General features: G+C 43.7%; 1 long non-coding RNA gene across 1 annotated transcript in view; it reads left to right on the top strand.

The window, feature by feature from the left end:
• The window catches only part of LOC123943291, a 67858-nt gene extending 43712 nt beyond the window's left edge, over nucleotides 1-24146 (top strand). The window contains exons 3-4 of the long non-coding RNA XR_006818609.1: nucleotides 3912-4009; nucleotides 24088-24146. This is a non-coding gene — a long non-coding RNA (uncharacterized LOC123943291). The remainder of the gene's footprint in view (nucleotides 1-3911; nucleotides 4010-24087) is intronic.
• The last annotated feature ends 202 nt before the right edge of the window (nucleotides 24147-24348 follow it).

Raw genomic sequence — 24348 nt, 5'->3', positions numbered from 1 at the left:
ACCCAGGGTCCTCCCTCCTACTCCTGCCCCGGACCCTCTCTCCACACAAGCCACAGACTCCCTCCTTCCCATCCAGCTATAGGCCTATTCTTCTTCCATTTAATCTGATAAACTCTTCTAGAAAAATAATAGAATAATTGTTATAATGTTTCCTCTCCTCCCCATGTGTTATTTAAAATGCAGATACTAGTGGTAGGAGTTCTAAAGTTGAGAGGGAGGCATTTGGGCAGAAGGGTACTTTGTCTCTTCAAACAAAAACAGAGACTGCAGCCACTTACTCTCCAGCACAGCAAAAAGGGCCCTTAGTTCTCTAGGACAGTACTAAGAGCCAACATTTCATTTGTGCAATACATTCACGTGAAGGCCTACTGTGCACTACTGTTCTAGGTGCTTAATGTGAATTAACTCTCCTATCCTCTTTACATCCCAGTGAGGTAGGTAATAATGCTGCCCATACAGTTGGTGGGAGGAGAGTTGGGATCAGAGCCCTGTAGGTTTGGCTCTGGAGCACTAGGACACTCAGCTCAGTTGGAGGCAGTGGGGAGGCAAGGGGAGAAGGCCAGGGTGAGGGAAAGTGGGAAAGGGGGTAACAGAAAAAGAGAAGCTCTTAACAATGGCTTGGGAATTTGATTGGACATGAAACAAAAAATAAGGTTAGCCAGTGAACTGTTTTTGGAATCCATTAAAGAGGTAGTTTAGAGCAATTAGAATGGGGGAAGAATTAGCACCTGTTCCAAGGGGGCAGCCACAAATTGTTGAGGCCCAGAGGAGTGGGAACACCCCTGGGGAGAGATCTGCCACTCTGTAGTTTATGACAGATAATTTACTATTGGGTGGAACTCGCTGGAAGCACAGCCAGCCAGGAGGGAGTGAAGAAGGAGTCTGCCAAGGGATATTGTAGGGGAAGGTTCCAGCTGTAAGTGTGAGCCAGAGGGAGGGAGGAAATGAGCTTTTCCTGGTGGGTGGATTTCACCCAGATGGAAGTCCAAATATGGGCCTCCAAGAGTTGGCGGATGACAGGAGGGGGCCTGGTGTGTCTGGGAATCTGAAAGCCAAGATCATTCTTAGCTGAGTGGGGGGTGGATTCCTGGGAAGCCTTCTCATCATTACAAAGTATTTATTAAGCCTTAAACTCTAATAGTTTCTCAAAAAGTTAATATTTCTGGAAAAGACACTTAGGAGGTATGAAAGAGACATACTCTTGGGTAAGAGGCCAAAGGCAGGCGGTCAGGCTCTCAGCAGCGTTCTGTGCTAGGGTGATTAGTTGATTGTTCTCGTTGGCCTGGGACTATTCCAATTTTTGCACAGAAACTCCAGCCCCTCCTTCAAAATACTCAAGACTCTGCTCATATGTTACCTCTCGATAGAGACCTTCCCTGATCATTGTCTGACGTAGTATCCCACCCCATCCCCAGTGGTCACATCCTACCCCCTTATCTTGATAACGCTTATGCCCGTGAAAACATCTTGTTTATTTGCTTACTGTCTCTTCTCCAAAACCAGAGTATAAGTTCCAGAAAGACAGGGATTTGGGTTTGTTCACTGTTGTATTCCCAGCACATAGAACAAGACTGTGCTCATTATATATCTGTATATTATATATCTGTATATAGAATGTGCTCATTATATATCTGTTGAATGAATGATCACTGTAAAGGTTTCCAGGGCTGTGCTCAGCTTTGGATGTACAGTGCTGAGCAAAACCAGAAATGGTTCTTGAGCTCACGAAGCATAGAGTTTAGTGGAGGAGAGAGAAACATCAATGACATATTTTCACATATACAAGTAAAATTACGACTGGGTTGAATGAACAGATGCCTAAGCCTAAAGGAAGGGTATGGATGCTTTGAGAAAGTTATGACGCCAGGCGGAGTCTGGGGCCCTGAGCTAGTGAAGCTTGCCCAAGGAAGTAATGATTGAGTTGAATCTGAAGGATGGAGAAAAAAATGCTTTCTTAGGAAGAGGAAACTGCATGTGCAAAAGCCCTGGGGCAGAATGGTGCGGGTTTGTTTGAAGAACCACAGCCAGGCCCTGTGGCAGGTATGCAGAAAGCAAGAGCACTTATGGTACTCTGTGAGGCTAGGCTGGAGAGGCAGGCACAGCCAGGCCACTTAGGGCCTTGTGCATTTGAGGCCTTGCTGAGGATGTGCCTATTTTTTCCTCAATAATGATGGGAAATCATTGAAGGGTTTTAAGCAGGGTGTGTGTGCATGTGTGCATGCGTTGTGTGTGTGTGTGTGTGTGTGTGATGATTAATCTTTTGTATTTTGAAGTGAAATTCTAGTTGATTGTCAGGGTTCCTCCATCCCAGTGGCTAAATGGTTAAAAGGTTAAAAGTCAGGGAGAGAATAATTAAGATATAATCATTAAAGGTGGCTCAAAGTCTTAATTCTTTTCTTCTTCTCTCTGTTGATGTGGCCTAAATAAAGGCAGAACAATGGGGGAATCAAATTTGTGGCCAAATAGTTTGGGGACTCTTTCTAGAACTTGGGACTCCGTAGATCTGTGAAGCCATTGTTTACAAAGCACTCTCCTAGGCTCTGTGGGAAGAGAAAAAAGAAACCACATGAATGTTTTTCCACCTTGGGGAGCTTAGATGTTTAATGACAGGTGTGCAAATGAGAAAAGGCGCAGGATAGACCCAGAAACAAGTTCTACAAGAACTGCTTCCTAGAGATACTCAGGCATGTGTTAATATACAACCTCCTGAGAGCAAGGTCCATGTCTGAATCATTTTCATTCCTCCCACAGAAGTTAGCTGACCACCTTGCCCAAGAGATATGTCAAATGAATGAAGCTGAGTCTGGTCGCCTTAGTAGAGAAGAACAATTAGTCAATAAGCGAATCAGGCCTCTGGTGACACTTCCATTGTAAAAAGTACTTCTAAATAATGTAAGCTGCGTGACAACAGTTTTACATCCATTTTTTGGTTGTTCAGTGCTGTGTCCCCGGTGCCTAGTATTTTGTCATTCTATAATATTTGTCAAATACATGAATTTCCTACCTTAAGTGAGAAGCTTAAGGATGATCAGGTCAGATGACTTAGTGAGGAATTGGTTAAGTCAATTAATGGTCACCTCTATATGATGGGATACTATTCAGCATCTAAAGAATATGCCACTGGGGCACCTGGCTGGCTCAGTTGGTGGAGGTGGAGTGTGTGATGAGGTTGTGAGTTCAAGTCCCATGTTGGGTATAGAGAGTACTTAAATCTTAAAAATAAAATAAAATAAAGAGTATGTCACAGAAGAAGCCTTCCTGACTAGGCAGATTGGTGAAAACACAGGCCTTGGGGCCCACTGTCTGGAGTGGAAACGCAGTTCTGCCACTCACTAGCTGTGTGACCTTGGGAGAGGTATTTAACCTCTCTGTAATATGACTTCCTCAGCTGTACAATGGGTATAATAACAGTACATACCCCAGAATTCGCATGAGGATTAATGAGCTGATATATAATGAGCTTATATATAAAGAATGTAGGGCAGGGCTTGTTATGCAGTAAACACTCAGTGAATATCAGTTCTAAATGCTTCACATATAGTGACTCCCAATCCTCGTAACAACCCTATGAAGCAGATACTGGTTTGCAAATTAAAAATATATTTTATTTTATTTAAAGATTTATTTATTTATTAGAGCATGTGCACAGGGGTTGGGGGGGAGGAGCAGAGGGAGAGGGAGAGAGAATCCCAAGCAGACTCCCCGATGAATGTGGAGCCCTATACAGGGCTCTGTCCCATGACCCTGAGATCACCACCTGAGCAGAAACCAAGAGTCAGATGCTTAATTGACTGAGCCACTCGGGCAATCTGATCCCCATATTTTAGTAAACGTGATTCTCTGAATGTGGTGGGTAGAAAATGGACAGTATTGTAAAGAGGAATAACATGATCTAATTTATATTTTAACAGGATCACTTCATCTGCTGTATGAAAAACAGAATGGGGAGGCTGGAAGGGGCAAGGCCAGAACCAAGGAGACTACTTAGGAAACTGTAGCAAGAGTCCAGGTAAGATACGTTGTTGGCCTGTGTCAGGATGGCGGCAGTTGAGGCGGTGAAAAACAGTGTGTTTCAGGATATGTTTTGAAGGTAGAACTCCATTCCAGAAGTTGCTGATGGAATGGATAGGAGGTGTGAAAAAGACGAGCCATGGATGACTACACAATTTTGGAGCCAATCAGCTGGAAGGATGGAATTGCCATTTACTGAATAAGGAAAGACTGTAGGAGAGTGGGGTTGGAATGTGTAGTTGGAGATGCCTGTGTGTCACCTACTGAGATGATAAGTAGGCGAGTGGACGTATGAGTCTGGAGTTCAGAGAGGAGTTCTGGGATGGAGACAGGATGCTCAACTCATTGGCCTACAGACAATGTAAAAAACCATGTGACTGGTTAAAATCACCGAAGCAGTAAGTAGAGATGGAAAGCAGAAGTGTAAGGCTTGAACCCAATATTCAGAAGCTGGGGAGATGAGGAGGAACCAGTAAAGACTGAGGTGGACCTCAGTGAGGCGGGTGGAAAACCAGGAGCATGTTAGAATCCTGGTAACCACCCAAAGAAGAGATTCAAGTGTTTTACATGTTTTAAAACGTAATCTTGAGGGCTCCTGGGTGGCTCAGTGGGTTAAAACGTAATCTTGGAAATATCCTTGTCAGTTGCCCCTGTAGCCATGTAGGTGATGTCACAAGTGGAGGAACCAGGGCTCACACAGTTTGGGCCCAAGATGCACAGTTTGTAGCAGAAATTGGATTAGAGAATGATTTGGCTAACTTTATGTCCAGTGTATTTTCCTTGTACTACATTTCTGCACCATGGACCCCTCTTGGTCAGAAGAGGGAGACTAGCCCCATCAATTTTATTGAGTTATTCCCCTTACCTTGAAAATGGTCTGTTCTAAACTAATCATTCCACTTGTGTGCCTTGGTGGAAAAACCTATTTGGTATTCAAGTAAGAGTGCCTGCAACAAAAGAAGACTGAGAAGGAAATAGGTTAGGCAGCCGCATTGTCAACAGCTGAAGGATATGACAGAATTAGCCTGCTTAGGGATTTCAGGTTGGAATTCCCCAGCCTCGTGGGAGTTGATGGGCATGATCACAGAGCCTGTACTCTGGGCCACAGAGGGTCAGTTGTACAGAGCTGTGTGTGCATGCACACTTATACCTATGGTTGTATGGATGCATGTGCATATGAGAGAGAGAGAAGGAGTTAAAAAAAAAAAAAAAAAAAGCAAAATACCTTGCCAACCTCATCAGCCTATTTGTTGAACTGACCCTGGGGTACCTAGATCCAGTGGGCCTGCAGGACTCTACCGGAAGAAGCCTGAGGTCAGGTGGATGAGAAGTGACAGAGATGGCCCCCACTATGGAAAGAGAGGTCAGGGACAGTGATACATTCTCTGCTTGTTCCCCGTCCTTACAGAGAGGAAGGTGAAAGCCATCCAGAAATTTAAATATGCTCTACCTACCCCACCTTCTTGCAGGCATCAGTGACATGATCTTGAAACTGGGAAAACAGAGTTGGACAAAACCGTGAGGATTCTATGGGTGGGGGTGGGCAGGAGGACATTGAAATATCTGTAAAGGTGTGGTGCTAAAAAAATGAGTAAGAAAAAAGTTCAGGATAGAATGGACCAGCAAATAGCCTGGCTGAAGCTAAACACATGGAGAGAAGAGACTCGGGTGAGGAGTTACCTGAATTTGGGGGAGGTAGGTTGTGAGACGAGGCAACTCAGAAATAGGTTTTGACACAAAGCCACATCTGTGGGGCCACCACAGTGGCCTTTGGTTGTTGGCAAACCTATTCCAGTTGCAAGGGGGCTCAGACTGTTTAATCTGACATTGTTTCTTAGAGGGTAAGCAGTTGTTTTTTTTTTTTAATTTATTTTTTATTTATTTTTTTTTAATGAAGACTTAATTTGTTAGAGCAGTTTTGTGTTCAGTTTTAGAGCAGCAAAATTGAGGGGTAGGTATGGAGATGGCTCACAGCTGCCCTGTCCACATGCATAAATAGCCTCCATCATCATCAACCTCCCCCACCAGAATGGTATGTTTATTCTAACTGATGAACCCACACTCACCTGCCATATTGCTGCCAAGTCCATCATTTATGGTACAGTGTCGTCATACATTTGTGCTAACCCGCAGACTGTACGACCCTAATGTAAATACTGGACCTTGGCTTAGCAGTTTTCCTCTTGCAAAGATACATAAGTAAATGTAGAAATGTTTAAGAGAACCATCAAACTCATAATAGTTCTATTAATTTGTGTACCCTTGGTATTCCAAGTATTTGCAGTATTTAAGGGAAATTGGCCCAAGAGAGTAATGGTCATTTTTTGGACTATTTTAAATAATGGGATTAAGAAATAGATTTAGTTTTGTGATTTTAAATTGAAAGACATTCTAAAATTACCATCAGTATTGGAATATTTGAGAGTCTGGAACATTTGTCATACTTTAAAGTTTATTTTATTAGAGCTCTAAGAGATTTTTAGACATTTGATGTCTTTATCAAAGATTAAATATATCATGTTACATATTAATATTGAATATATTTATAGTATATTATGCAACTGTAGCAAATGTATTTATAATATATTATAATTTAAATATTAAATATATATCACTTATATATTAAATTTTAAAATATAAATGTGGCTTAAAATATTTGAGTTAGTTTTGTAAACTGAATTTGTAAATGGAATCAAACATTAATTAAAAACCTCTTAAAAGTGATTAACACTTGCTGTATTTATGAAGACTAATAATACCTCCAAATTGAACTTCAAAGTTTAAGGGAGACCTAGATTTTTCAAGTTTGTAACTTCAACAGTTTGAGGATTAAATTTTAAAAATCAAAGTAGCTCTCTGTAATCATTTCTATGTAAAGAGAAGTTCCTTGATATACCAAAAAAAAAAAAAAAATCTCATTATTTCTCTCAGGGCCTGGTGGCAGCTGGATGCCTGGTCCTTCCATGTGTTAATGACTCGTACTTCCAGCTAGCTTGCCCTTGGAGGATGGCGGGCTAAGGCAGGACCCCGTGGAGGAAGTGGAGAGGCTTGGTGTCTGGGAGTCCAGGAGGCAGAGGCAGCTCAACTCCGTTTTTCCTCAGGCGCCTGTTGATTTTGCCTCTATAGGAGAGGGGGCAATAAGCCTGAGAGCTACAAAGACAGCAGGGAAAGCAAAATGCAAGAGTAGATGACAGAGTAAGAGGCAACTCTAGAAGCAATAAAGGAACCAAATCATGTTATGGATAAGGAAACTGAGCCTGGGAGAGGTTAATGATTCGTCAAGATTTGGTGGCTGGCCAGTCAGAGGTAGAGATGAGCCTGGACATTGGATCCTCTAACAACTCCTAATTCAGGATTCCTTTCAGAGCACTTCTTGGTATCAATGCAGGGTAAATGGTTTTGATGGTCAACATCAGGTCAGAGCACAGGGTGGGGGTACAGATTTTACAATTTGTCTGAAGGGCTACTGCCTGACTTCCAAGGCTTTAGATAGAAATCATTAAATACACTCATCTCCTTCCTATAGACTTTTAAGTCTCTTCTGGATCCTGGGCCTGAATCCTGGACCTTTCAAAGCAACCTAGTTCTGAGAGGAATGTCCTCAGGACTAAGATGTCTTATCTTGGTAGAGGTCTTAGGAGGAGCCCCCCTTTGAGGCCCCCTCTGAGGCCCTGTAAAAAACACCAGTGTGGCAGCGTCCAGCTGGGGTAGGTCCTGGTGGGAGGAGGAATGGGAATGTTTGAGGGAATGGGCCTGGTGAGGAATGAGGGCAAATCCGTGTATCCTGGAAAATGGAAGGTTTCTGAAAAGGGCAGGGATAGAGGATGTGATTTAGCAAGGCTGCCCCTGAAGGTAAAGAAAGGAGGAGAAGCCCAAAGGAGGTGTCCTTGAATTTCATCCTCCAGCCAGTTGTCCCAGGAAGGAGCTTCCGAGCTTCTGAGGGATGTCCCTGAGGTGGGCTGAGGAAGCTCTGAGTGAACATCTCTAGGGAGCAAGGGCAATGGCACCATCGAGGATTGTGTGAAGTACAGGGAGTCCCTCATTTTGCATGTTCTTCCATATCTACCACATTTAATAACACGCTTCACAACTGAGCAGGTTTGGATACTTTTTGCAATAACCTCTCTAGGGAGACAGAGCAGGTAGAAATATCCTTGTTTTAAAACTGGGAAATCTCGGGGCACCTGGGTGGCTCAGTGGGTTAAGCTGCTGCCTTCGGCTCAGGTCATGATCTCAGGGTGCTGGGATCGAGTCCCGCATCCGGCTCTCTCCTTGGCAGGGAGCCCGCTTCCCTCTCTTTCTCTCTCTGCCTGCCTCTCTGACTATTTGTGGTCTCTCTCTGTCAAATAAATACATAAAATCTAAAAAAAAAAATTCTCTAAAACTGGGAAATCTTTAAGCCCCAAAAGGATAAAAAAATGCCTAATAGAGGAAAAACCTAGGAAGTGGTAGGGCACGATTTCTGAACTCGAATCTAGTGACCCTGCCCCCTTCTTCTATTCTTCTTCTTTTCCTTCTCTTTTTAATTTTAATGGTTTTATTCGTTTTTCTTCCTTATGGAGGCAATATATGATCCTTGCTAAATGTTATTAAATATATTAAGATAAAATAAAATATAGCTAAGATTAGAAAAGAATAAAAAATTATAATTCTACCACTTAGAGATGATCACTGTTAACCCCTTGATGTATGTCATCTTGCATTCTTTTCTGTGCATACAATAGATGTTATTATCAATATGGCTTCATACTACTTGTCATTTCTATAACATGCTTTTTTCTTTTTTCTTCCCTTTTCTTGCCTTGACCCAAAGAGGGGGAATAAAAGAGCCTTTAGACTAAACTCTTTTTTTAAAAAAAAACTTTATTTTAGAGATAGATAGAGGGGGAGAGGGAGAAGGGCAAGCTGTCTCTGCACTGAGCACAGAGTCCTACTGGGGCTCCATCCCAGGAACCTGAGATCATGACCTGAACTGAAATCAAGATTTGATACTTAACTGACTGAGCCATCTAGGTGGCACCCCTAGACTAGACCCTTAAATTTTTTTTTTTTTGCAGAGGGTGGGAGGCACCTGGGTGGCTCAGTCAGTTAAGTGTCTGCCTTCAGCTTAGGTCATGATCCTGGAGTCCTATGTTGGGTTCTCTGCTCAGCAGGGAGTCTGCTTCTCCCTCTCCCTCATGCACTCTCTCTTTTTCAAATAAAAATTAAAATCTGAAAAAAATTTTTTTAAACCAAAGTAATATACGTACGTGATTGAGAAAGTCAAACTAGTACTATGACTCTTATGTTGAGAAATATTTACCATGTTCCTCCTACCCCACATTTGATTCTACTCCAGAGGTGAGTACTTCTAAATCTTAGAGCTTTCTAAATAACAAGCTTATAATGCTATTTTTTAGGTTTCAGGTTTAGATATTATGCATTGACTTCCTCTGTGTAAGATGATGGTTTGGTTTCTTACATTTGTGTCCCCCACATCCCTCACTCTTCCCTTCCTCCCTTTCTCCAAATATGGTCATAACACTGTTTGGTAATGTGGATTAAATGAATATTCAGTAATCACATTTCTACAAGTATGTAAATATCACTAAGGCTGAGCCATATAGGGTACTAGGAGTGTGCTTTCTATTTTATTGAACTCTTTGAGCCTGGAGTTAATACTTAACTTATTTTTGCTTTAATTTGCTTAGTTGCTAGGTTTTCTATACCAAGCTCTTCCACATAACTCCTAATCACATCTCAATCTATGTGCAAACTTTATTTATTTATTTATTTATTCCCCGATAGAGCCCTCCTAAGAGGCTCCTGTCTCCCATCCCCTATCAGGACTGGTGGTTCTCCAGGACTGCTACGTGTTCTTCTCACCATCACCCTGGAACTTTCCTCCACGTCTCTCCTGAGTAGGATCCCCTAATTCTGGCTTTTATGTCTTCTTGTGTCTTAGTTTACTCTCTTAGTTTTATTATATATGCTATCCAGGAGCGACTTGAGACTGCCTATGTCTTTTTTACCCTGCTACATATAAACTTCATCCTTTTAATGCGTGAGGAAATAAATGTTGGTTTTTGTTTTCAGTTCAGCATAAACCAAGAAAAGGAATTCATCCCATGTGGAGTCCAACAATTTCCATTCCAGAATTAGTCAAATTTGTTTTCTTTCTAGATCCAGCAAGCTTGTTACAGTTAGAAACTTTGATTTTTTAAACTTTTATTTTTTTAAGGATCTTATTTATTTATTTATTTGTCAGAGAGAGAGAGAGAGAGAGAGAGCGTGCACATGCACAAACAGGCAGAGTGGCAGGCAGAGGCAGAGAGAGAAGCATGCTCCCCACTGAGCAAGGAGCCTGACATGGGACTCAAGCCACAGGACACTGCCACTGAGCTGAAGGCAGTGGCTTAATCAACTGTGCCACCCAGGTGTCCCCTTTGATTTTTTAAAATTTAATTTTATTTTTTCAGTGTTCCAAGATTCATTGTTTATGTACCAAACCCACTGCTCCATCATTGCCCTTAATCACAAAGCAATAGGAAAAAAAAAAAAAAAGAAGAAGAAAACCCTTTATCTGAAAATCCAATCTGTGACTATCAGAGGAAAGAACAGTATAAAGTTTGCTCCATTTAAGGAAAAAGGTAACTTGAATTGAACATCTTCAGCTCACCCACAGTCTCCCTGCTTGGAGACTCTGGCAGGCGATGTGCAAATTGTCACATGTGCCTGGCCTGGCCTGGCTCTCTCCCAGATTTCAGCCATGTACGTGGCCTGTGGGCTCTCAGATGTGGTTCGATGCTTCGTTTGCCACATTTTTTTTCAGCACAAAATACAAGCCTTGGACAGGTGCTGGGGATGTAGTGGCTTCTGAAATTGTTTCTCAGAAGGCAGTGACTCATCACAGGAAACCCCTTTGTTTTCTCTCTGACCTTCCCTCGGCTTCCTGCTCCACCCATCTGTGCGTGAGTTTTCACATTCCTCACCAACAGACAACAACTTACCTCTAACTTGAGTCAAGAGTGGTAAGTGGAGATAGTTCTGGGACTAAGTTGGGGCCACCTCTTCCAACAGCAGTGCCCATGAAGGCAGCAGGCTTGTTCTTAGTGCCTTGGCCTCTCCCCGTTGAGCTATGGGTCAATTTCCATTCCGTGACACCTGGAAAATCCCTTTTCCTGTGTTCCTAACCACACGGATTGTCACATTATCAAAGAAGTGGATTTGCTCTCTCAGCCCTTGCTCTAATCAGGGACTGCTTTTGCAGAACTCCTTTTCTGGAAAACACATGTCACTATACATTTAGTAACAAGTGTTCAATGGTTTTTTACTGATGTGTGCTAAATCAAAGAGGATGTTGGTGGTGGTTGACCCACAGGGCTTCTTCAGGCACAGCCAAGGTTACCATGGATAAATGTTGACGCGAACCATACAACTTGGAATCCTACATGTTTAGAGTTTAAAAGGAGCTTAGAGGTTATCCAGACTTACTTTTTCCTTTTATAAGCAAGGATCTTGAAGGCCCATCAAGTTACTTTCTCATGGTCACCCAGTCAGGTCCTGGCCTTGTTGGTCCTGGCCTTCTGAGGCTGTCTGTATGCTCACGCCCGCCTCTGCACTGCTCTCCAGATGCACTGCAGTCCCACTTCGGCTGCACCCCTTCTTGGCTCTTTGCACCTGAGGGTGAAGACTCAGGCTGGCAAAAACCCTCCCACAAGGTCTCACCCCTCCTCTGTCACTGCTTTCCCCAGAGTCCTTCCATGGCCAGGCTTCTCTCCAGACTACAGGCAAATTCAGAATGTTGACTTTGGTTTCTTTTGGCTGAGAACCCATGACTTTCCATGAAGAGTGTGTTTCAAAGTAGTTCTTCAAAAACGTAACAGCAAAATACTCACTAAAGAAAATTTGAAGAAGACACAAACAAGTGGTTTTTTCCACTTTTTGGATGTTTTCTTTGGACATTTCCCCACTACACCCCTCGCTTCCAAGGAATAGGTTGGTCGTTTAACTGTAAACATCACCTTACTCATTCAGCTTTGTATCCTGCTGTATTCCATTTGTGTTTTTTTAGGATAACTCTATGACAGAAGGATTGGGAGCAAATACCCTGTCTGCTTTTTTGTGAAAGCTTCTGTTTGAGCACTGTCACCTATTTAGAAAAATAGGTTCTCTGCATTTTGGTAGGACAAGCAATAATGTGCTTGTTTAAGACACATTTGGGGGTAGGGCCAGGAGACATGTTCCATATTCCCACTAAATCTTCCCATCTTCCTCACTACCTCATATGAGGCAGCGGGGGTTGCATCCTCTGTCACTGTCAATGGGACACTGTGCTTCCTGATAATCTAGGAAGCAGGACTCTTCCTTTGCTGCCATGTCCACATTCAGTCATGTCTCCATGGTGGTAACAGCTCGGCCCCAATCACCATGTTGACCTATTTGTCATCTCTGATCTCTTGTTTATTGTGAAGGAATTGTCATAAAATAACCAGCTGTGAAGCCTGCACACCCTGCAACTCTGTGAAAGCAGAAACCAAGTCTTCTTATAAGTCTTTGGCCTGTTTCTCTATCCCCAGTCTGATGTCCAGCAGAAGAAGACACCTAAGAAATGTTCAGCAAGTGAATGAATGGCTAATGCTAATTGTGACTGTAGAATAGTCTTCATTTTTGGTGACTCCAAAAGCAAAACCACAACTATTGGGAACATCCTTGCCAGACTATTTCCTACCACAAGGGAAGAAATAAACTGAATCAGGAATTGAAAATCAGGAAGGCTGAGAAGTATCTTGGGTAGCAGTGATGATTCCTGGTTTTCCGGTTCTTTCTTCTTAACTCCTCACAGCCCATAGACCCTGGATATTACAAAATATTTTTTATCATTTAAGAATCACAAATGCCTAATTTTTCTTTGTTATCCTCCCTAATTTTGAAGCAAAAAAGGTTTATTTCCCAAGATTGGTGCAGCAAACTCAACTCTAGGGGAAACCCCACATATTCATAAATTTCCCTTAACACCTCAAAATCTTAGTCATGGGTTAACCTAGTTTGTGATATAAAATTGCTTCTCAGTGGAAGATTACTCAGCAGTAGGAAAGAATGAACAATGTGATAGATACAACAACCTGAATAAATCTCAAAATAATTTTGCTGAGTGAAAGAAATCAGAGCAAACCGTATATATCCTGTGATTCCACTTACAAAAAATTCTAGAAAATGCAAACTATAGTGACAGAAAGTGATTGCCTCGTAGGTGGGAAGGGAAGAAGTAGGAGAGAAGGGTTAGAAAAGGGTACCAGAAGACTTTGGGTTGTGATGGGTATGCTCATTATTATTATGATTGTGGTAATGGTTTCACAAGTGTGAATGTATGTCAAAGCTGGTCAAGTTATGCATTGTAAATATGCAAATTATATTGGGTGTCAGTTACACACCAATAAAGCTGTTTTTAAAATTTTTGCAAGGAAATGGAGTCCTATTCCCCACCCTGTATTTCCTACCTCACTTTCCAGCTTCCTCCTGCTAAAAGGTGATCACACCCAATTTTGTTCCTAATGTGCAATCAGTCCTTTTTTATGGTAGGCACTGAGAGTTCTTTGCTTCTTCTGGAAGTAAAGAAAGTATTTAAACTGGGTCACCATTTCCTCCCACTTAATTCCCAGGCCCTCCTGAATGCTACAGAGAAGCTTGCCCTCTTCTGTCTGTAGTCATTTAGGGACTGCTCCTGGCCTGCTCCAGCAACAGGTTTTTGAATAAACAGCAGCTGATCTCCTGTGGCTGGCACTTGCATGACTGTGAGCCTCGGTGGGCCATGACTTACCAGCCCCAATGATATTAATTCTCAGACCTTTCACACGTTCTGGGGGTGCTTTTCAAAATTCCCATCGGTTCTATACAGGATGGCCTGAGACAGTGACCTGCCCATTTGCCCGTTCCTTCTCATACTGTTTCCTCATTGCTCTCCAGGGTTCTTTGGGGTTAGGTACCTCCAGATCGTAGTAAGAAGTGCAGACAGAGCCCCTCCTGAGGAGGGGGTAATGGTAATCTCTAATGGTAGAGATAGTGCTGGAACCTAAGGAAGAATTGGGAATAAGTCCCTGGAATATACAGATGGGAGGCATGATTTGCTGAGATGCTGCCTATTCTCCCATCTTGCATAGACCAGAGGTTCAAGGGTTTAGGTGATTAAGTAAGTAGCAAAGGCTTCCCATTAGAGCAGGGCTACTCACACCTATGCTGGTCCGGGAATAAGTAAGAAGTTGAGACTAAGTGTTTAGAAACCTTTATAGCAACATGCCAACCCAATTTTATAACTGTTGGATCTAAGAACAAAAGAGTTGTTCTTATATTTCACATGTCTTTTACTTCAAATTCTTTTCTAGTAATTTATTTTTATGTTAAAAAGTTGGAGTTCATAATAGATTGGAAATTACAAAAAAAAAAAAAAGAACTTGCTCTTCACTACCGATCTTTCGAGACACACTGAGCTAATTCCATGGCCTCTGAAGGACAGTTCTAGGTACCTGCCTTCCAAAGACATGGTAGATGAGCTATGGAGAGAGGTCGACAGTGCCAGGGAGGAAGAGGACAAGGAGTCACCCTTTGTCTCTAGTTCCTTCTCCTTGACCAGACTGTGCACGCTTCCCTGGGGTAGCTTTGCACCAAGAATAACCACACTTGAGACAAAATTCGAGGGGACTGCCATCAGAGGAGGAGCAGGAAAAACTGTCGTTATCACCTGGAACTCTTGCCTTATGCCAGCGTCCTTCACAGTGCACCTTAGGGGCAGGTGGAGGAAGTAGCTGAGAAATAAGGATTTGAGCGGAACCATAGCTCAAGCCTCATTAGTGTGGAATGAGCTGAAATTGGGAGTCTGACTTAAGAGAATTTCGTACATTTAAGACCTGTACTTGAAGACTTCACCATCATATTTTAGGTCTGTCTCTGCTGGTCCCAGGTCTGTTTCTGTAGTAAATCATGGTGTGAGGTGATATTCAGGTTCCCAGTGGATGGGGAGCAGACCACTGCCCTGCTTGTCCTTGAAGCAGTCAGCTGACCACCCCCTCCCGCTCCCATATCTTGGAGAGGTGGTGGGCAGAGACGACAGCTTTTTCTTGTTGCCTCTTCCGTGACTCAGTCTACCCTCATCCCTGTTGCTGACGATGATGTACTCCTTGACTGAGAGGAGACAATCAGGTTGGGTGGGTTCTGGCTCTTTAATATGAGAAAAGCTTTTGTCCTAGCTTTGGAGGAGAAAGGAAACACCCAGCCCGCTTGCTTTTTTGTTAAATTAGAGGGTGCTTTCTGCCTTGTAAATTCTCCTGAAATATATGTTCGCTTTGACTTGGTGGTGACGCAGGCATGTCTGAGTGTGCCTGCTGTGTGGCAATGCATTCTTTCTAGCCCCAAGTGTTGGGGTGCAGAGAAAGCTGCGAGTTGACCTTGGGTGTCATGTTGGTTGGCGCCACACCGGGAGGAGGCTACTGGAAAACAGAAGCAGGGTTGGAAACTTGGCGATCTTTCCTCTTGTGCCAAACCCAAGTTAGTGACAATGCAGTCATAGTTACTTACTTTGGGGATATTTTGCCTTGTCTGGAACCATCTGCAAGGAGTTTTAAAGGGAATGACAAAGGAGGACAGGAGTAACAGGAAGGCGGTTACCAGATAATGCAATAGTAACTTGTAAAGCCAAGCTGGCACCTGTTGGCGATGGAGTGACTGACTCCCTTGGTCAGGGAGACCAGCCTGTGGCCCTAGGTCTTTACTCTCCTGGTTTCCTGCCCTGAAACAGGGACAACCTGAAAAAAATTCAACTCATAGCCACTGGCCCCCCAAATTTAGCAAGACTTGTCCAGTATGAAACAATGTTAGTAAGCATTGGACTGTGGCAAAGATTACAACTAATACAGGTGTTTCAAGAAAGAGGAATGGATGGGTCTGAGGACGCAGGAAAGGCTCCTGGAAAAGTGGGACTTGGACTGGCACTGAGTCCTTCCCTCCTTTGGAATGGGGTGTGAGTTCTAGACTTAACGTTGGACGAATATATAAGCTCTCTGGGCCACAAGATGGGGAAGATAGCAACTATATCCTACGCTTTCTGTGGGCATTAAATCCTAGCTGAGTACATGCTTAGTAATGTTCCCTCCCTTCTTTCATTTCTGTGGCTGCATGGTGTTTCTTCTGGGATGAATTCCTGGGAATGGCTCACCAATTTGGATACAGAGCTTAGATTTGCAAGGTTGTGATTTCTCCTTGTTGGGGAGGCAATACTATGAACAAAAAGCAGGGATCACAGAAGCTTTTCCTCACTATGTACCCAGGTCCCTCACTGGGCTAAGTATGTCTCTCTTAAGCTGGGAACTCCAAGGTAGAGCTTATACCAAGAGAGACACTTTGCCCAAGTACTCACTTGGCTAAAAATACCAGAGGTCTCAATATTCATATTATGATTCATATTAATCAAGTTCTTGAGCAGTAGCTTCCTTCCTAGCCTCTCCTAGTTTAGAAACATTTCCCCATTCTACTATACACAAAATAGAAAGTTCTAAAATCCTAGCTCGCCCTAGAGTGCAGTTCATCCTGGAAAAAGGGCCTTTAAAGTGCCTTTAAAATTTTTCCATCAGTAGGAAATTGATCATACATAGAGAGGAAGTAGAGATGATGGAGAAGAGCCCAGACGCAGGATCCAAAGTATCAGCACTTGCTTCCTGGCTCTACCACTTGATGAGCTACATGAATTTGGGTAAATTATTTAACCTCTTGGTGCCTGAGTTTACCCATCTGTTAAATGGGAAAGTAACTGTGCACTTCTCATAGAGTTGCCACCATAAGTAAAGGAGTTGAGATTTATATAAAACACTTAGAGCACTAAGTAGTCAGTGTAAGTAATAAACATGGGTTGGCCATAATTAATATTATTATGTCCTAGTGACATGGGGAGAAGAAAGGTTTCAGGCCTTGAGGGATGCTGTGCCCTAAAGAAGAGGGCACCAAGAGAGCCAACACTCACGGGGCCTGGTGACAGTGGGAGGGGGAGAAAAGACTAGGAGATAAGAACCCAAGAGCCAAATTCTAATGCAATGACTCAGGTTCAGTGGTGGGCATTGAAATTGCCATCAGAGAGCCCATTAGAATTTGACAATCTCTATTCTAGATTATGGAGTTCCTGGAGACCGCCTCTCTGCCAAGCTGGCCCAAGACTTGTTTTGGTGAGGATGACGTGCTAACATGGGACTGAGTCAATAATAGGTCCTTTGTTCTGCCTTCTGGACCTCTGGGTGCCACTGTGTGGACATGTGCAGCTTGGCTGGCAGCTGGCATCTTAAGGGTTTGGGTTGTTATCAGATGGACACTGACTAAACAGAGTCCCTCCCGACCCGGTGGTGTGTGCAGTAGAGCACGTAGGCCCACATACCTCGTATCTGTGCCTGGGCAATTACATCCCAGTCACCCTGCCCCATTCCAAGGCAGCCGGAGCCAGCTGGGACACAGTGCCTGGGGAGGGAGCCAGGTGTTTTTCCCCTTTCATCCTTTTTAATTCCATAGGCATTTTCGTCTAAGCTTGGGCTCTAACTGCAATGTCCAACATGGAAAAACAAATCCAAAAGGTAGGAACTGAGCTGGGTCTGCTCATGGTGCTTCATTTTGCTGTTTGGAAATAAAGCCAAGAGGCACAGCCTCTGTCCTCCAGGACAGAAAACCTAGAGGCAGCTTGTCCTTTCTCCAGCTGCTGCCTGCCCAGGGAGGGTACTGCATATATCAACATGTGCGTGGTTCACTTCCTGGTCTGATCTGCAGGTCTCTCTTTAAGTACTAGTGCGGGTTTCAGAATCCAAGTGTATGAAGTGCATGTCTGGGCATGGTCTCTTGGCCACGGCCCAGGCTTTGCAACCCACCCAGCTGGTCCCCAGAGCTGGCCTCTTACATCGTAAGTGATCCCACGCAGTTCCGATGACTTATGGTTCATGACAATTCACACTGGTTTGGGAAATCTCCCTGCTGATGTTCTCTTATTTTGGCAGAGAGAACCATGTTTGAATACTAACAATTGGTGTCATTTATTGAACACATGCTATGCCCCAGGCAGCTTGCTAAGGGTGCTTTACGTAGTGATTTCCTGCAGTCTTCCTGCCAACACTCCAACAGAGAGAGTGTGATCAGCTCTGCCTTACACATGAGGACCCTGGGATATGGTGTTTTAGGTAACTTGCTCAAGGCCACCCAGGTAGGAGGTGGTAACACCAGTATTTGAACCAGGCAGTCTGGTCCAGAGGGCATTCTTACCCACCATAGTGCCCACTGCCATTGTGTCTCTCTGCTTATACATCTCCATGGATGAAATCAATGCCTGAGAGTGATCATCCTCATTGTTATCATTAGTTTGATCAACCAGTGGGGCCCAGAAGCCTCTACCTGGTTGATACTTTGGGTTAATTTGCTACATCTTTGATATTAGGGATAATAACAGAAAAATTAAGTTATTTCCTTATTGATTGCTACTACTTTGATTCAACAAATATTTAGTGAACATTCACTTTGTGCCAGGCATTATACTAGACCTAGCAAAGGGGGTTATTACAGGGTATTTGCTCTTAAAGAACCACACTCTAGAAAGGTAAATAATCTTAAATTTCCAAGATGGGCCCTGTCTTCCTCTTTAGTCTCATTGCTTTGCATCCCCTGCCTTTGTGTCCTTTGGTTTGTTGAGCTTCCTACCACCTCAGAGCCTTCGCACCTTCTGCTCCATCAGCCTGAGCCACTCCACACCTTTGCCGCATTAACTCCTCCTCATCCTTCAGGTCTCGTCAAAAACCGCTCTTCTTTAGGGGAGTCTCTTACAGTCCTATAGATTACGTCGGGCTCCCCCTGTTACATCTTATCATAGCTCCCTCGACAGTAAATTTTTGTAATTCTTTGCTTTATTCACCTTAAGGGCTTTAATAACGTTTTTGTTGTTGACCATCATACTCCCAGCACACAATAGGTGCTCACTAAATATTACGAAGGGAACAAAGATTATAAACAATTTATTAGAGCAAAAACTGGAATGTGTTAGTCTCCAGTCCTCCAAAAATTAGACATCAACACAGGATTAAACGTGCCAGGATTTTATTCAAGGGGAAAAAAAAAGTGGGGGGAGCTTGGAAAGCCAGGAGGGTCATCAAACTATGATGCAAGTCTGATCCTAGAGTGAAGAAGGGAAGACAGGAAGGTGGGGAGGACCATCATATACATTCTGGTGCAGCCTGGGCAGGTTCCCAGAGGCCAGCCAAAGTTGGAACAGCAGGAACAGCAGGCTCCCGAAACCCAGCCCCCTTCTCTGATTGGCTGGGAGTGCCATGGAGGTGTGGTCTGGCAGCAGGGCGTGGCATTCAGAGGCAGCTGGGGGCACTGCTCAAGTAGCTTCCTGCTCCCTAAGGGGCAAGCCTGGGGGGCTTGTTCTCCTGGTGGCCAGGTAGCAGTTCAGAGGCAAGAGGGGACGACATCTAGTTAATAGGTAGGACAGAGATAACCGAAAGTATGGCTTCCACAAAAGGGGGGGATCTTGATTCTAAGGCTTAGCAAGTATTTATTGAACACACACTATTCTTTGACACTGAGGAAGATACAGTAGGATTGGCTGTACATGGGCTTTCTTCAAAAAGATTTAAGTTAGTTAAGAGACAAAGTAAACTTGCACGTATGCTTCTGAATCTCAGCTTTCTTGCATCTAAAATGAGGATAACTCCATCTACCTGGAGTGACATGGGACAGGTAGATACAGCGGCTTCCTAGATAGGGGAAGTGTTCAACAACTAAGATTTGAATGAATTTAAATAATAATGATTCATTGCCTCACTTTTTCAGCTTTTCTAGTCACTTCAACAGGGCTGAGAGTTTTCTAAGTTTTCGAAGAAACTTTTGGCTTGAGATGTCTGCTTTCCATGTAATTACTCTCATCAACAGTCCCCTGAGGCTTTTTTAAAAAAGAATATTTGAAGTAGAATAACCACAGTTTAAATACATGATCAAAACCAAGGAAAGATTTAGTATCGAGTTACTACACTGAAGGAAGTCTCTGGGAAAAGGCTCCTTGGTGTGTGGTTGGCCCAGTGAGCTCACTGTGGGGGTTGGTTCCTTAATTCTGAACCCCAAGGCAGTGTTCAGTTTGTTCTCGGTTACAGTGCAGTCACTGGGACATTGCTTAATCAGGTTCTTTCCATAGGCGAAGACTGTTGATCCCTGTGGGAACTGGAGATGTGGGGTGGGGTGGACCTCCTCCCTTTCCCTCACTGCCAAAGTAAAGGGGTGGTCCGTCTTTGCCTTTCCCCACTCCCAACACCCTTCTGCTTCTTTTTTTTTTTTTTTAAGATTTTTTTTTATGTACTTGAGAGAGAGAGAGAGTCAGAGGGAGAAGCAGACTCCCTGCTGAGTAGGGAGCCCCATGCGGGACTGGATCCTGGGACTCCAGGATCATGACCTGAAAGAAAGGCAGTCACTTAACCAACTGAGTCACCCAGGCACCCCTTTTTAAGATTTTATTTATTAATTTGAGAGAGAGAGAGAGAGAGAATACAAGCTGGGGGAAGCGCATAGGGTGAGGGAGAAGCAGGCTGCCCGCTGAGCAGAGAGCCTGATGTAGTACTCGATCCCAGGACCCTGGGATCATGACCTGAGCCGAGAGCAGATGCTTAACCAACTGAGCCACCCAGATGCCCCAACACCCTTCTTATATAATCCTCTTTCAGTACATTTCCCTCCTTTAACCCTGCCCCCAAATTAATCTTATCTTGCTTTCATTTGTTGTACTGGCCTGTTCTTTCTAGGACTTGGGTTTTTTTTTTTTTTTTAAAGATTTTATTTATTTATTTATTTGACAGAGAGATCACAAGTAGGCAGGGAGGCAGGCAGAGAGAGAGGGGGGAAAGCAGGCTCCCTGCTGAGCAGAGAGCCCGATGTGGGGCTTGATCCCAGGACCCTGGGATCATGACCTGAGCCGAAGGCAGAGGCTTAACCACTGAGCCACCCAGGTGCCCCTAGAACTTGGTTTTAATTGCCAAGGATTTTCAGAACAACTAAGTAGTAGATGCAGATACTGTGCCTCAGTATTCTCATACATAGAATGAGGGGAATAGACCAGCTATAGCATCAGATGTATATATGAAATGTGAAATAATCTAAAAAAAAGTATCACGGGAATGAAGAAGTTAGAGGTTTTCTGGGTGAGGAGGCCACATGTGATTCAGGACTCACTGTTAATCATTGAGAAAGAGGTGAAGGAGACTCCATTCTGAGGAAGTAGCATGAGCAACAGCCAGGTGTGTTTGCCATGCTCCAGGGAGACAGGTAATTTTTAATGGCTGGAAGACATGGAGGGATCCAAGGAAAAGGTGGCATGGTGGGTAAGCTATGGTGGTCCTTAAAAAGCTTGTTCAGAAACATCCTTGGTCAAGGAGAGCCACTGATGTTTTAGAAGCAAGGGACAAAGTCTGAGTTATTTGGGAAAAAATCTCTAAGGGAAGGACAAAACCAAGGCAGAGTAATACAATTAATTTTGGTGAGAGAGAATCGTTTCCACAAAAATGGAAATAAGAGGGCAGATCTGAGAGATAGAATGATGTGGCGGTAGAGAAGAAGAGGGCTTTGAAAGTTTCAAGTCCAAGATTTTAAGCCCATGTATACTGGGGTCAGGGATGGGGCAGGATGCCGCCGAGAATGGGAACTGAGGAGGAGGTATCTGCTAGGTTGGGAATGGGGGTCTTCACAATAGATCATGTTGAATTGGAGAGGCTGGTGGATGTGTGTCTGGATATGACACTGGAATTCAGATCTGGAGCTCAAGAATGTAGTCAAGGCCGAAGATGAAGACTTGGGAGTTGTCATCACAGGGGTAGTGGTTGGAATTGCGAATTGTTTCACTTCCTCAATCACCTAAAGAAAGGCATGGGTTTCCAGTTGCATGGGCAAGGGCAGGTGGAGGGATGTTTTCTGGTGCCTGGCTGGCTAGTCCTGATCCCTCCAACACAGCCCTTGGATCTTTGAGATTCCAGGAAAGGAGTACATTAGTCTTACCCTCCTTCACTTAGCACAGCTTTGCCTCTTTTCCCTCAGTTGTCCACTTCTAATTCTGCAAACAACAGCTGGAGAGGGTGAGTGAGGGCCAATTTAGCAGCTGTGTGTTGGGAATCAAGAAGGCATCCAGGATGAAGATACTGTCTGGCTACAGCTGCTGCCAAGATGAGTGTGTGTGTGTGTGTGTGTGTGTGTGTGTGTGTGTGTGAGAGAGAGAGAGAGAGAGAGAGAGGGAGAGAGACGTAGGAGAGAGAGACAGAGATGGGGGGATTCATAGCAGGGAGTGGGTAAACATTGCTGGCCAACTTTCTTTTAAGGGTGGTAAATTAAATATTCTTAAAAAGTTTTGATTCTGTATCAAGGATGAATTCATTTCATGTTTTATTCCAAATCCTGATGATGAGAACATTAGAAATCGACCTTTCTGGATCCTCCTGTTGCTGGTGACCAGGCTTTGCTCACATACCCCGGCCACCTTGGCAACAGAGTAAGCTCAACACTCTGAAAGCTGCTTCCAGGCTGGCCTCAAGGAGAAGCACAGGGATCTAGAAATATATGAGAAGATGAAAAGTTCAAGAAAAGGCTGTTGTTCCCAATCCCAGCTGAAGAGAGGCCTCTTCCTGGAGAGTGATGAGGGATTTGGGTGTGTGGTTTTGTTCCTGGCCAACATAAGTCTTGAGCTGTGTAATCTGTTTCTAATCATAATTTGGATTATCCCACACACTAACCAAATGTTTGTTTGTCTGAAGAGGCCCATCTTCAGGTCCCAGAGAGGCCCGATAAACCTCCACTCAACAGTCCGTGTACTTCCGGCTGGTAGGCTCTTTCTGAGACTGGAAGGCAGACTGCTGCCTCTTTGTGCTGAGAAAGGGCTGGAAGTTCCTGCTCACAGTGTCCACGCTTCTTCAGCCTGAAGCTGTCCCCTTTGGTCACTGTCGATATAATCCTTTCAGGGACCAGTTGGAAATGACCGGGCATTGTCCCTGAGGCCAGGCCCACCACCGGGGCCATGTCAGGTGTGGAGGTGGGGCTCCTAATAGGAAGCCACAGTGACTACTGAGACATCAGAAGTTTTTGGCTTTCTCCCAGGTCTTATTTTGACAGGCAGGGGAGAAACCAAAGAGGCAGCCCAAGCTAAGTAAAAGTTAGCTTAAAACTTAGCCTCTTAGGGGAAAAAATGAAGCCAGTTGAAACTAGAGAAGGAGACAAACCATAAGAGATTCTTAATCTCAGGAAACAAACTGAGGGTCGCTGGATTGGAGAGGGTGGGAGGGATGGGATGGCTGGGGGATGGACATTAGGGAGGGTATGTGTTGTGGTGAGGGCTATGAATTGTGCAAGACTGATAAATCATAGACATGTAGTCCTGAAACAAATAATACATTATATGTTAATAAATATAAATTAATTTTAAAAAAGAATCCCCTAGTAAGGGTCAGGGAAAAATTAAAGAAACAACAACAACAACAAAAACTACTTAGCATCTCAATTGTCCATATTCCTTAAGATAGTATGAGTTGGCAGTTTACTCTTGAGGACCAAGTAAATTTCATTGATTTTGAAAGTAGCCAACTTTTAAGAACTGTTTCACCCAATTTGGAAACACAGTTCTTTATGAAGGAAGGGCTGTGCTTCAAGACTACAGCAATGGCCTAGGAGATGAGACAAGGGTGGTTTTGCTAAGTCAGGGTATGGGTGGCTTAGAGAAGATTAATGAATAAAAGGAGGCAGGCAATTTCACAGATGAAAATGGATTCCATTTCATTCATGATATACAGGAAAACTTTACGTCATTACAACACTTATGGTGTACAGATGACATGGGTCCCACCCCTGCTGTGAGCACAGGACAGGATATGAAGAATTCCACCACTTTGTCACCATTAAAAAATCTCTCTCCCCATCTCTCCTCCTCTTTCCCTGCACATGCTTGTGTGTGTGCATGTGTGTGTGTGTGTGTGTGTGTGTGTGTGTGTGTGTTTTCAAAAGAAATGTTGGTAGTAGTTTAGAGGGCAAGACATATAATTGATGTATTTCTCTTTTCAGGTCTTAGGAGGAAATACCTAAGAAGAGGTGATTAATTACTGTCTGAAAAGTGCTTTGAGATCCTCCAAAGGAAGGTAATTAGAAGTATGAGACGTGGTTCCTAGATGTTGATTACATGTAATTATATGTAAAGAGTGGTGCTAGACTACTTCCAATGCATTCCTCTCCTGCATCTCCAAACAGGCAAGTGTGTGCTGGTAAGGGAGGAGAGAAGGGCTGGGAGGAAGAAGAGCTATTGGAACAAAGACTTGTATTTCCTGT

This window comes from Meles meles, chromosome 6 (assembly GCF_922984935.1).
Source record: "Meles meles chromosome 6, mMelMel3.1 paternal haplotype, whole genome shotgun sequence".
Classification (NCBI taxonomy): domain Eukaryota; kingdom Metazoa; phylum Chordata; class Mammalia; order Carnivora; family Mustelidae; genus Meles; species Meles meles.
Note: the sequence above shows the minus strand (reverse complement) of the source record. Positions and strands in the feature narration are given on the sequence as shown.